The 15,097-nt window shown below is 41.0% G+C and overlaps 1 long non-coding RNA gene across 1 annotated transcript; it reads left to right on the forward strand.

Annotated features, from left to right (window-relative positions):
* Positions 1–4,537: 4,537 nt before the first annotated feature.
* On the forward strand, positions 4,538–5,261 carry LOC127328824 (uncharacterized). Its single transcript, XR_011750949.1, has 3 exons — positions 4,538–4,604; positions 4,709–4,777; positions 4,891–5,261. It is a non-coding gene; the product is annotated as an uncharacterized lncRNA (long non-coding RNA).
* Positions 5,262–15,097: the final 9,836 nt, after the last annotated feature.

Consider the following 15,097-nt stretch of genomic DNA (forward strand, 5'->3'; position numbering starts at 1 on the left):
TGGAGGCCTTGTTCACGTTGGATCGAACGAGACCGAGGACGATTTGGCGAGCCAGGACGTACGATCGCACCACCGATTGCCCTGCACGACGTACGTACCAACGGATCCTAATTTAATAGTAAAGATACTACACCCGGGTGTAGTTATACCCACGCGTGTTTCTCATATAGTGTATAGAGTATCTATCATATCGGAGAGTATGTACATGTAGTATAAAGTATATAAGACTATTTTGGTAGTATATATAATACTTTTTAGGCAGTATGTACATTTGTTTACGTAGACTTATTTTTTACGTATACATATGCATGTATTTCAGATATATAGTGCAAACTACATGCTCACTTTCATTTTTTCACCAAACTTGTTTTAAAATATCTTAGATATAGTGTAAGAACATACTCAGACCGATAAATTATCGTACATACTTCTATATGGTAGTATATTAGATACACTTTTGTTTTTTATCACTCGGTTGTTTTCTAATTTGCCATCACTCGAATTTTCTAGCGTGTATTTTTCATCCGGCAAAAGTCATATTTTGGCTCACACACGGTTTGACCGGTTTTTCTTTTCCTGGTTTTGTTTCCTGGTTTTTTCGCTCGGGGGGGCCCCACATCGGCTTCAACGGGATCCTCATTCGCATCGAAATCATTCCGACCCAAATTGAGACGTGGAAGGGGAGAGAGCGGCGCGGAAGGGGAGAAATCGTCGCCGTGGTCGGAGACGAGCCCGTCCGCCGCGGTCGAGCACAGGTCTTTGCGCCCTTCCGCAACCTGCGTGTGGGAGTGGGGGTTGCGGGTCCTCGGGGCTGGGGCGCATCTCCATTGTTGTACGTCGAGCTCGTCCTCAAGGTAAGCGTCGACCCAAAAATCCCTCGCTGTTTCTAGCCATCAATGACTTCCGTGAGTGTGTAGGCGAGCTGCGTGCATCATTTTCTAGCCGTCTGGGTGGCGGATTTGGTGTTGTGAGTGGCGGATTTGGTGTTGTGGGTGGCGGATTTGGTGCTGTGGGTGGCGTATTTTGGTGTTGTGGGTGGCGGATTTTGGTGATGTGGGTGGCGGATTTTTCCTGGATCTGTGGTTTTTTGTTTATGACGAGTCGATTTCGTCGGCGGATTCAGTCGATTTCGTGGATATAGTGTGCAGGAGAACTGTATCGGAGTGGTAAAGTTCCTAGTATAGCTCTGTGTGGCGTAGTCCCATGTCCTGTTTACTGTCTCTGTCGTACTCTGTGTTGTGTGTGTGTTGATTGATCTGGAGTTTCATAGCTTTTACCTAGAGGTAATTCAAATGTAAATGCCTAAATGCTATGTATATACATAGTGATTTTTGGTTATAAATGCAGTGTGGGTGGAGTGTTTATTTATGTATATGATGCAGCCCCGCTCAAAGACGAAACTACATCATGGCCAACGTTTCCCCCAAGTGAACCAATGACCCGAGCCCGAGTGAAATCCATACATGAGAAGGTGAATTCACTCCTTTCTACACTCGAACTCGACATAACCTTGGACGGATTGCTACCTCATACCTATGTCTATATGTCACTAGGTACCAATCTCGTCAAGGACCCGAAGGGAGCGTCAAGGAGCCGAGGAGAGGGAAGCCACATGGTTCAACGAAGAGGAAGGGAAGACCAAAGGGAAGAAGAGAAGAAGGAGAGGAGGAGGTCCATCCGGCCCAGGATCCGGTCCAACCGGGCCCCAGGCCGGACCAACCAGTCACAAGCCCGGTTGATCGGGCGGCAGACCGGATCCAGCCGGTCCAGACTGGATCCCAGATCGATGCCAACCGGAAGCAGTTCTGGGGCTCCGGGAGCCCCACCCGGTCACCTTCCAGCCCAGCGTCCGGTTTGGACCAGATGGGCCGGCCCCAACCCCGGTCCAACCGGCCACCTGACCGGATTTCACGGATCCGTCTCGACCCGACCTTTCTGGGTCGGTCTTGCTTGTACCTCTTCGGCCCGAGTCGCCCTATAAACCTATATAAGTGCCTAGGTCGCCCACCCCTGCTCTTTAGATAAGATATGGCTTAAACCTAACTTTGAGCTTTGTCTCCCTAGGGTTAGATCCCCTTTGTATCAAGGCTACTCTTGTTGAGGATTTGGCTACTTGTGAGTGAGATTCAAGTGTGCTCCACTCTCTCGCTCAACGGTCTCCGTCTCCAACCCCGATCTCTCACACCGGAATTCTACCTCGTGTCTCTTCCGGTTGATTCTATTGGCGTGGTCCATCGAGCCACGAGAGTAAGATTCGATTGTATCGGGTTGGTGTGCGTGTTTCTTCGCGTTCTTCATCCTCTCCCTCTTTCCCCCTCTTGATTTCAGGTCAATCGCGAGATCGGGCCACAACCTAGACCTCATCAATATATATGCTATGTGTATTGTAGTCATTGTAGTCACAAAGCCACAGTACTCCGACACCCTGCGTGGCTGAGAGAGATGGTCCATCTTCCTCCTGCATTAACATTCCCTGCATTCTATTTTTGTTCGATTCTACCGTTCCTAGAAGCTCTACACGTTGCTATGTGCACATGCTGTCCTTGCCTAAAACAGGAGCACCAGACACATGTTTCTTTTTAGGCATTCCCAAAGGTTGTCTATTGTCACTGAGACAATCCCCATTTGAACTGGTTCGCCGAGTAGTGCAGAGGGTAGATAGACTCCTTGTTTTCCTTTTTTGGTAGTCACAGAGGTTGTTACTCACACAGTCCGACGTTCCACGTTTGAACTGGACATTTCTTCAGTGGTCTTTCACCGAGCAAATTGACCCACTGCCAGATGGGTCCCAACGGGGCCGGCCCACTAGGTGGTCCTGGCCATATGTCACTTGCCGTCTCGCTCCCTTGTACCCGACAACCGCAGACCACACGAGAGAGTCCTTTCTATGTGCATTCCCTAGGGGAAAATTCAGTGTAGATACAACCATAGATGCAGTGTGTATGTTTTTCACGAGGTAAACTATTTTTTCAGAGATATGTGTTGAATTGTTTTGATCCTGATTTATGTCTTTTATTTCCCTGTGGATTTGTTGCTGTCTATATGTAGTTTTCTGAACATTTTACAGTTGGCATTTATGCAGAACTATAGCTGCAATTTTTATGCAGAACCAGGAGAAGCCTTATGAGGTTTTAGAACACTTTTTTGCGAGTTCTTTAGCAAGTTCTGAAGACATAAGCGATGTCTCACGGAAGCCTAGGTGCTTCGGTGTGTTTTATATGGTTTAGGCATTTACATTTAGGCATTTAGGAATTTGGTATGCTAGTTCCTGCATATATACAATGTAGTGTATATGCAATGTAAATAGAGTATATATACAATCGTAGATACAAGTGTATGGATACAAGTGTATATGCAGTATATACACAAGTGTATATGCAGTGTAGATACAAGTGTATATGTCCGGTAGGAGTATATAAATTGTATCTGCAGTGTAGATACAATTTTTATATGTAGTGTATATGTCCGGTTGGAGTAGATAAATTGTATACCGTGACCATTGAATAAGTTTCTTCGAGTTCCTGCAATCGTGTGCGGGAAGGGTGTTTCTCGTGTGTCGCTTTTTTTGTGGAGTGCTGTGGATTGCCGGTGGTATTCTCTGTGTTGTGTGTGGAGTGATATGGGTATAGCGCATATAAAGGTGTGTATATATTGTCGTAGATGCGGTGTATATATGCATTGTAAGCCTTATATGCATTGTATGTATCAGCTTGGGAGTGATGTTTTGGCACATGGGAGCATATGCTCCCTTTATTTTGAAATACATGTCAGATACATTTTAAAATTTCAAAAAAATTAAAACAAAAATTTCGCACGTCATGTGCTACGCGCTCACAAAGTCGTTTCATAAAAAATCGACATGTCATGTGGCGTGTGTAAAAAAGACAAAATTCGGTGGTGAAACAAAGATTTATCACAAGATAAATTTTCTCCTTTTTGCTTAGACTACAAAAAATATCATTTTTTCGTGAAACTTGACCGAATACACATATATTATGGAGATGTACATGTCAAAAAAAATTTCAAAATTTTTTAACACTTGGAAATATGTTTTTATGGTAGAGGGATCATACGCACCCGGGAGCCGAATTGAGTTTTTGAAAGTAAATATACAATGTAGTGTATATGCAATGTAAATAGAGTATATATACAAGTGTATGGATACAAGTGTATATGTGGTGTATATACAAGTGTATATGCAGTATAGATACAAGTGTATATGTATGGTAGGAGTAGATAAATTGTATATGCAGTGTAGATACAATTTGTATATGTAGTGTAGATAAAGTATATATGCAGTGTATGTTCTGATATCTATTTATTTTCAACTTATCGTAGCTGTGGGTAAACTTCACACAAACTTTGCAAGTAGAGACATAGTGGAAGATGATTTATCAGAAGATGATTCATCAGAAGACAATGAAGAAAGCTTCTGCAATCCTGTGTCTAAGATTATTTTTTTGTGTATATGAATTTCATTTTATTTTGCTAGTTTCGTACTCCATCTGGTCAACTGCTCATGAATGTATTGTTTTGTTTTTTAACAGGACAATGTGAGAGATAGCAATTTCGATAAGGCACTTATTGAGTTTTACATGAAAAATGTTAGTTCTTCACTTAAAGATGCACATGTGAAAATTATATGTAAGTTATTCATTGAGATATAACTTATTTTTCGTGTACCTGTTTTTGTTTCTATTTTTTGCAGAAAGTTAAGAGCCTTAAACGGAAAATAATGCAAAGCAACATCCGTGATAATCCAATACCTGCATATCAGGTGTGTCTCCAAAATCTTTTATTAGTTCATTTACAACATATCAACAGCATCTCTGAGCAACTAGATTCTAATTTCTGATAGATTTTAACTTTCAACATGTATTTAACTTGTAGTCTAAGAAGTCAAGGATGGAGAATGCAGACAGAAAAGTGTGTACAAGGTACTCCGGAAAATTGTTTTCAACAGTAATCAAAGCATTGACAGATAAGCAGATTTCTGTAATCAAACTCTATGGAATGGAATGCATGTTGAAATTTGTGAAAACAGATGTCCCGCTTAGATTTGTGAAATGGATAGCAAGTGTTTTTGACACCAATTCCTCAGAAATTCAGTTAACAAAGAAATTCATTCCTGTTAATAAGCAAACAATCCATAATATTTTGGATCTTCCTATTGGTGGAATTGAGCTTGTCCCTGATTGCGAAGCTCATCGTGAATTTTTGTTATCTCATTTCAAAGTAACTTCCATTCCAAATGTCAACTTCTTTGCCAACAAGCTAATCTCTGGGGAAGAGTTGTCAGATGAAGATATTTTCATTTGCTTCATGTCAGTTTGTTTCACAAGATTTTTGTGTCCAAACTCAAGCCTCTTACCAAGCACACAGTACTTTCACATTTTCAAAGATTGTAAAAGTTTTCCGAGATATGATATGTCCAAGTTTGTATATGACTGGCTAATTACTAGCATACGAAGTTTCAAGCTGGCGACAAAGAAACTATCAAAATGTACAATCACTTTTGGAGGGTGCCACTATGCTCTAGCTATGAGTGTTTTGTTCTGGTCCTTTAACATATAATAGCTGTCCTAGTTGTCAATTTTTAATGCACTAACTTCAAATTTGTTTTCTTTTCTTAGGTTTCATATCTTGATAGTGTTGAATTTGGATTAAATTCACTCCCCGATGAGTATCCATGAATACTTGTTTGGAAACGTAACAGAATTAGGCAACACTCTGAGATGGATAAAAATAACAGCAACTCATTTGGGAAAAGGCCATTAAACGATTTGTTATTTTGGATAAAAATAACAGCAACTCTGAAATGTATTTTTACTTTTTCTTTTTTCTGAAAATACCATGCTAGTGTTCTATATCTTACACACTTATTTTCTTCAAGGTCGAAAGGTCATTTGGAAAGGATTCATGCAAGAAGTTCTCAAAAACTTTTAGTTCTCCTTTCAACCTCAATGGCAAGCTTAAGGCTTTGTTTTCATCTTTCCTTACTAACGAGGTAATGGTACTATTCTTTTTTATAAATTGTTTACCTATATATCCTCACTGGTACTAGTATTTGATGTTTTTACCTCCTTTTGTGTTTTTAAAAGGTCATTGATGATATTGTACAAATCATACACACCAACAATATTGGCGAACCTAAAGATTTTGAAGCCTGGTCACATTCTTTAGTATGCGATGTGCTTAGCTGTTTGCAAAATTCCCTGCATGCTCCTGAGCCTTCATGCAGCAACAATTCAATAGGTTAGCCTTTTTGCATCTTTTTTATGCTTTCTGAATTAATTTTTGTAAGAAATTTTGCTGCACAACCCTTTCTGTCACCTCTTTTTTACGAGTTCGTTTGTCTCATCTTCTTGATTTAATTTGTACATGAAATCTTTTTCAATTTAAATTTCCTCACGGATTGCAAAACAATGGCACTGATAAGGTGACAGAAGTTCGCAATGAAGGTGCTTATTTTCACTTGTGCATGTTTTCACTTGTGCATATTTTCACTTGTACATGTTGGCACTGATATATTTAGTATGGCACATAAATATTTTACATAGTTTTACATTAAATTTTGACTAGGGATTCAAGAACCAAACAACCAACATAACATTTTTGAGACGGCAGACATCCCTGACTTAGATAGTGGTAAGTTTGTTACTCTCTTTTCTTTTTGTGTTTTTTCCGCAAATGTGTCTTTTTCTTTCCAGCGCTCATGTGTGTTGCTTCATACTGACTTATATATTGTTTTATTTTTTCTGTTAACAAAGGTACTATAAGTAAAGGGAAGCTTGCATCCGGTAAATACCAACATTTGGCGAAGCTATTATCCAAACATAACCGCTTGATTAACTACTCTCACATGAAATTACTTGGTGATATTAAATCATAATTGGTATTGCTAAATGGTATGAGGTATTCTACCTCATTTAAATTATTTTCCCAAATGATGATGATGAATGGTTGACCTTGGTCAACATAGATTCATACATGATTGTTGGAGGAAATTAAATCTTAAGAAGATTCAATGAGAGGAAATTATTTCCTCACAGAACTAAATGGAAACTATCATTTACATATGTAATGAGAGGAAATTATTTTTCTTCAAGAAAGAAAACAAAATGCAACTAATATGATATGTGTGCCATGATAATGGAATAGTTTGTGTGAAGCCATGGTGTGCTTAGTATAGCTCTTGAACCTTGTTGGGTGATTGTATCTCGTATTCGTTTTTAGACGCTAGTACCGGAGAATACCAAGAGGAGGAAGGCTTCTACCAAGAGGAGGAGGAAGAGAACTTTGATCACTACCCCACTCAAGGCAAGCTAATATTCTTGCAAGTGCAAAGCCCTATTAGGGCAAGGCACCATTAGTCTTACCTTACTTACAATGATCCCATCCCAAGTTTTTTCCTTACAAGTTTTTACTTGATTTATGAAGAAGTTACTTTTATAGTTAACTTTGGTCTAAGGTTAGAGTGTGACTAGAGTAGTAAAGTTAGTCTCAAAGATGGCCAAGCAAGATAGCACCCCTCATGATTAGTGCTAGTGCTAATAATTAAAATTGACTACTCTAGGTGGGAACTTGTGATTTGAAATGAATTTGAAAACTTTGGAAGGATGAGTCATTCCATTGAGAGATCTTTGAAGGTGAATATGACTTGAATGATATGGTGAATTTTGATTAAAACTGATATTGGTTTGGATGCGATACCTTTCCAATTTTTGAGTACCCCCACAATACCTGATTATGGGTAGGGCTTAACTAGAAGTTTATACATCTTAGTATGGGTTCCCTCTGAACAAGCATCATAGGGGTTATGCCGAGGCTGCCTCCGTAGTATGAGACATGATGTGAAATGAGGTGAATGTACGGCCCAAGCCCTGTGTAGTTCCCAGGTTGACAGTTGGTCTTCACTGGGAGGCCAAGCTCATGGGGAGAGGTACCTATACTAGGGTATGTAAGTGAAAGGTTATGGTTGATGATCCGCGTACTGAGTTACGATAATTCGGGGTTATCCTCGACGGATGAAATCAAATGTTGTGGCACAAGTGTGCAACCTCTGCAGAGTGTAAACCTATTTGAATAGCCGTGTCCACGGTTACGGACGGTTGGAAAGGCCATACAGTTTCCGGTGTCAGATATTTCTTGAAAATGTTGATGAAGTGAATGGTGAATTGAATTGAATTGAATCGCAACTGAGTTGTGGGAATGACACTAATGTTCCCACTTGAGTTAGTTGGCACATGAAAGAGTCTTTTATCAAATACTTGTGAACTAAAACTGGCTTTATGCAAAATAAACTAGAGCTTAGCACCCCTTACTAGAATTGATAACACTTACACTAGTATTAGTTTGCGAGTACTTAAAGTACTCACGGCTGTGTCCCTGGCTATTCAAATGGCCAGAATATGAAGAGGATCCGAACTACCAAGGTGACGACCAGCAGGACGCCTACGACAACTAGGAGTTCTTCTAACATCAAGCGTTGGCCTGTGGACTAGAGAGTCCCCCTTTATTTACGCTTCCGCTATGAACTGTGTTCGTTGATCAATAGATCAACTATTTGTGTAATATGGATCATGTGATCTAAAATTGTAAGACATGCATGGTTTGTAATGAATGATGACTTATGATATTCGACTGTTATGTCTCGCAACAACAATATTCCTGGGATTGCGATGAATGGCATAATAGGCATATGGACTTACAAATCCGGGTGTTGACAAGTTGGTATCAGAGCCATTGTTTGACCTTAGAAGACCCTAGTTAGAATGGACGTTCATCAAAACTTAGTTTTGAAATCAAATAAAGGGAATATTTATGAAAATTTATTCACACTCTTGTCTTTGAGATCTTTTCAAACATTGTTGAATCATTCTCTTTCTTATGAATCTACATAAACTTTTGACACACTTGTTCGCTTCTCTAGCTTACTCATCCATTTCACTTTCAGATGGAGCCGAATGAACCCATCGACACCAAGTTCTAACAGCTTGGGAATGGAGGAAGCTTGATCTTCGAGCATGACCTCAACGCCCTCTCGGACTTTCTTGGACGCCCTCACCCCGAGTTCCACGGAATCGAGGTGAACGACCAGCCCGGAGGAGAGCTGCAGTGGATCATCAGCGCTGACTTGAGGGGCAAGATGGAGCCTCCTACCTCGGAGAGGATCCTCTTCTCCTTCAGAGAGAGCAACTGGCTGGACAGACTCGCGCGTGCTCTTCAGGAAGCACTCGCCCATCTGTACAGAACGTGGTGAGAATACTCGCGTCCCGCTTTGCGCATCTCATGAGGCGTGATTCTATGGGAGTGCCCATGGAGCAGTAGCCCCACCACGAGCTGAGGCACCATGCTGAGTATCTGGACTTCATGCTATACCAGACTCAGAAGGACCTGGACGCCTCCCTGATGGCGCGTGAAGCACACGTCCGTTGGGAACCCCAAGAGGAAGGTGTGATGCGCACAGCAGTAAGTTTTCCCTCAGAAAGAAACCAAGGTTATCGAACCAGTAGGATATGAAGGCCACGTGAAGGTTGTTGGTGGAGGAGTGTAGTGCGGCACAACACCAGGGATTCCGGTGCCAACGTGGAACCTGCACAACACAATCAAAATACTTTGCCCCAACTTAACAGTGAGGTTGTCAATCTCACTGGCTTGTTGTAAACAAGGGATTAAACGTATGGTGTGGAGAATGATGTTTGTTTGAAAAGAACAGCAGAGAACAATGATTGCAGTAGATTGTATTCAGATGTAAAAGAATGGACCGGGGTCCACAGTTCACTAGTGGTGTCTCTCCAATAAGAAATAGCATGTTGGGTGAACAAATTACAGTTGGGCAATCGACAAATAGAGAGGACATACCAATGCACATACATATCAGGATGACTAATATGAGATTTACTTAGGGCATTACGACAAATAACATAGACCGCTATCTGCTGGCGTGTAGTTGACGTGTGAGTTAGAAATCTCTGTGGTGTAATTTTCCTTCGCGTCCCCGGCAATGGCGCCAGAAAAAGAGCTTGATACGCGTAAAGCACACGTCCGTTGGGAACCCCAAGAGGAAGGTGTGATGCGTACAGCAGCAACTTTTCCCTCAGTAAGAAACCATGGTTATCGAACCAGTAGGAGTCAAGGAGCACGTGAAGGTTGTTGGTGACGGAGTGTAGTGCGGCGCAACACCAGGGATTCCGGCGCCAACGTGGAACCTGCACAACACAATCAAAGTACTTTGCCCCAACGTAACAGTGAGGTTGTCAATCTCACCGGCTTGCTGTAAACAAAGGATTAGATGTATAGTGTGGAAGATGATGTTTACCAAGAACAGTAAAGAACAAGTATTGCAGTAGATTGTATTCGATGTAAAAGAATGGACCGGGGTCCACAGTTTACTTGTGGTGTCTCTCCAATAAGAAATAGCATGTTGGGTGAACAAATTACAGTTGGGCAATTGACAAATAAAGAGGGCATAACAATGCACATACATATCATGATGAGTAGTGTGAAATTCAATTGGGCATTACGACGAAGTACATAGACCGCTATCCAGCATGCACCTATGCCTAAAAAGTCCACCTTCAGGTTAGCATCCGCACCCCTTCCAGTATTAAGTTCCAAACAACAGACAATTGCATTAAGTATGGTGCGTAATGTAATCAACACAAATATCCTTAGACAAAGTATTGATGTTTTATCCCTAGTGGCAACAGCACATCCACAACCTTAGAACTTTTTGTCACTGTCCCAGATTAAATGGAGGCATGAACCCACTATCGAGCATAAATACTCCCTCTTGGAGTTACAAGTATCAACTTGGCCAGAGCCTCTACTAGCAACGGAGAGCATGCAAGATCATAAACAACACATATATGATAGATTGATAATCAACATAACATAGTATTACATATTCATGGGGTCCCAACAAACACACCATGTAGCATTACAAATAGATGATCTTGATCATGATAGGCAGCTCACAAGATCAAACAATGATAGCACATGAGGAGAAGACAACCATCTAGCTACTGCTATGGACCCATAGTCCATGGGTGAACTACTCACACATCAATCCGGAGGCGATCATGGTGATGTAGAGTCCTCTGGGTGATGATTCCCCTCTCCGGCAGGGTGCCGGAGGCGATCTCCTGAATCCCCCGAGATGGGATTGGCGGCGGCGCCTCTGGAAGGTTTTCCTTATCGTGGCTCTCGGTACTAGGGTTTTCGCGACGAAGGCTTTAAGTAGGCGGAAGGGTATGGTTGGAGGCGGCACGAGGGCTCCACACGCTAGGGCGGCACGGCCCCACCCTTGGCCGCGCGGCCCTGGTGTGGCGGCGCCTCGTTGCCCCACTTCGTAATCCTTTCGGTCTTCTTGAAGCTTCGTGGAAAAATAAGACCCTGGGCGTTGATTTCGTCCAATTCCGAGAATATTTCCTTTGTAGGATTTCTGAAACCAAAAACAGCAGAAAACAACAACTGGCTCTTCGGCATCTTGTCAATAGGTTAGTGCCGGAAAATGCATAAATATGACATAAAGTATGTATAAAACATGTGAGTATCATCATAAAAGTACCATGGAACATAAGAAATTATAGATACGTTTGAGACGTATCACTATCCAGCATGCATCTATGCCTAAAAAGTCCACCTTCGGGTTAGCATCCGCACCCCTTCCAGTATTAAGTTGCAAACAACAGACAATTGCATTAAGAACGGTGCGTAATGTAAACAATACAAATATCCTTAGACAAAGCATTGTTGTTTTATCCCTAGTGGCAACAGCACATCCATAACCTTAGAACTTTCTGTCACTGTCCCAGATTCAATGGAGGCATGAACCCACTATCGAGCATAAATACTCCCTTTTGGAGTTACAAGTATCAACTTGGCCAGAGCCTCTACTAGCAACGGAGAGCATGCAAGATCATAAACAACACATATATGATAGATTGATAATCAACTTGACATAGTATTCCATATTCATCGGATCCCAACAAACATAACATGTAGCATTACAAATAGACGATCTTGATCATGATAGGCAGCTCACAAGATCTAAACATGATAGCACAAGAGGAGAAGATAACCATCTAGCTACTGCTATGGACCCATAGTCCAAGGATGAACTACTCACACACCAGTCCGGAGGCGATCATGGTGATGTAGAGTCCTCTGGGTGATGATTCCCCTCTCCGGCAGGGTGCCGGAGGCGATCTCCTGAATCCCCCGAGATGGGATTGGCGGCGGCGGTGTCTCTGGAACTTTTCTCGTATCGTGGCTCTCGTTCATAGGGTTTTCGCGATGGAGGGAATAAATAGGCGAACAGGCAGAGTCGGGAGAGGCTCGAGGGCCCCACCCCATAGGCTGGCGCGGCCAGGGGCCCCACCGTGCCACCCTAGGGTGTGGGCGCCTCGCGTCCCCTCTTCGTCTCCCCTTCGGACTTCGGGAAGGCTCCGTGCAAAATAAGACCGTGGGCTTTTGTTTCGTCCAATTCCGAGAAAATTTCCTGTGTAGGATTTCTGAAACCAAAAACAGCAGAAAACAGGAACTGGCGCTTCGGCATCTTGTTAATAGGTTAGTGCCGGAAAATGCATATAAATGATATAAAGTGTATATAAAACATGTGATTATTGTCATAAAACTAGCATGGAACATAAGAAATTATAGATACGTTTGAGACGTATCAAGCATCCCCAAGCTTAGTTCCTACTCGCCCTCGAGTAGGTAAATGATAACAAGGATAATTTCTGAAGTGACATGCTACTATCATAATCTAGATCAATACTATTGTAAAGCATATGAGATGAATGAAGTGATTCGAAGCAATGGTAAAGATAATGACTAAACAACTGAATCATATAGCAAAGACTTTTCATGAATAGTACTTTCAAGACAAGCATCAATAAGACTTGCATAGTAGTTAACTCATAAAGCAATAAATTCTTAATAGAAGGTTTTGAAGCAACATAAAGGAATATATAAGTTTCAGCAGTTGCTTTCAACTTCAACATGTATATCTCATGGATCATTGTCAACACAAAGTAATATGATGAGTGCAAATAAGCAAGTATGTAGGAATCAATGCACACAGTTGACACAAGTGTTTGCTTCTAAGATAGAAAGAAGTAGGTAAACTGACTCAACATAAAGTAAAAGAAAGGCCCTTCACAGAGGGAAGCAGGGATTACTATTTGTACTAGAGCTTTTTATTTTGAAAACATAGAAACAATTTTGTCAACGGTAGTAATAATTCATATGTGTTCTGCATAAGACATCCTATAAGTTGCAAGCCTCATGCATCGAATACCAATAGTGCTCACACCTTGTCCTAATTAGCTCGGATTTCCATGGATTATCATTGCATTACATATGTTTCAGCCAAGTGTCACAAAGGGGTACCTCTATGCCGCCTGTACAAAGGTCCAAGGGGATAGATCGCATTTGATTTCTCGTTTTTGATAGATCTCAACTCGAGGACATCCATACCGGGACAACATAGAAAACAGATAATGGACTCCTCTTTAATGCATAAGCATTCAACAACAGATAATATTCTCATAAGACATTGAGGATTAATGTCCAAACTGAAACTTCTACCATGATTCATGGCTTTGGTTGGCGGCCCAAAGTTCTTCTCTAACAATATGCATACTAAAACCATTTAATCATGATAAATCACCCTTACTTTAGACAAGACGAACATGCATAGCAACTCACATGATATTCAACAAAGGTGTGATAGTTGATGGCATCCCCAGAAACATGGTTACCGCTCAACAAGCAACTTATAAGAAATAAGATACATAAGCTACATATTCTTTACCACAATAGTTTTTAAGGCTGCTTTCCCATGAGCTATGTATTGCAAAGACAAGGAATGAAGTTTTAAAGGTAGCACGCAAGCAATTTACTTTGGAATGGCAAAGAAATACCACATAGTAGGTAGGTATGGTGGATACAAATGGCATAGATTTTGGCTCAAGGATTTGGATGCACGAGAAGCATTTCCTCTCAGTACAAGGATTTGGCTAGCAAGGTTGTTTGAAGAAAAAACAAGTATGAACCGGCACAACAAAACTTACATAAGAACATATTACAAGCATTATAAGACTCTACACTGTCTTCCTTGTTGTTCAAACAATTTACCAGAAAATATCTAGACTCTTAGAGAGACCAATCATGCAAACCCAATTTCAACGAGCTCTACAGTAATTCTCCACTAATAGGTGCAAACTACATGATGCAATAGCTTAAACATGATCTATTTGAGAGATCAAAACAATTGCCAAGTATCAAATTATTCAAGACAATATACCAATTACCACATGAAGCATTTTCTGTTTCCAACCAACAACAATGAACGAAGCAGTTTTCAACCTTCGCCATGAACATTAAAAGTAAAGCTAAGAACACCAGTGTTCATATGAAACAGCGGAGCGTGTCTTTATCCCACACAAAGAATGCTAGGATCCAATTTTATTCAAACAAAAACAAAAATAAAAACATACAGACGCTCCAAATAAAAGCACATAAGATGTGAAGGAATAAAAATATAGTTTCACTAGACGTGACCTCATAAGTTGTCGATGAAGAAGGGGATGCCTTGGGCATCCCCAAGCTTAGATGCTTTAGTCTTCTTGAAATATAAAGGGATGAACCACGGGGGCATCCCCATGCTTAGACTTTTCACTCTTCTCGATCATATTGTATCATCCTCCTCTCTTGACCCTTGAAAACTTCCTCCACACCAAACTCAAAACAATCTTATTATAGGGTTAGTGCATAATCAAAAATTCACATGTTCAGAGGTAACACAATCATTCTTAACACTTCTGGACATTTCCCAAAGCTACTGAAAGTTAATGGAACAAAGAAATCCATTCAACATAGCAAAAGAGGCAATGTGAAATAAAAGGCAGAATCTATCAAAACAGAACAGTCCGTAAAGACGAATTTTTTAGAGGCACTTAACATGCTCAGATGAAGAAGCTCAAATTGAATGAAAGTTGCGTACATATCTGAGGATTACTCATGATTTTTCGCAGATTTTTCTGAGTTACCTACAGAGAGATCTACTCAAATTCGTGACAGCAAGAAA

The sequence above is a fragment of the Lolium perenne genome, chromosome 2, assembly GCF_019359855.2.
Source record: "Lolium perenne isolate Kyuss_39 chromosome 2, Kyuss_2.0, whole genome shotgun sequence".
Lineage (NCBI taxonomy): Eukaryota > Viridiplantae > Streptophyta > Magnoliopsida > Poales > Poaceae > Lolium > Lolium perenne.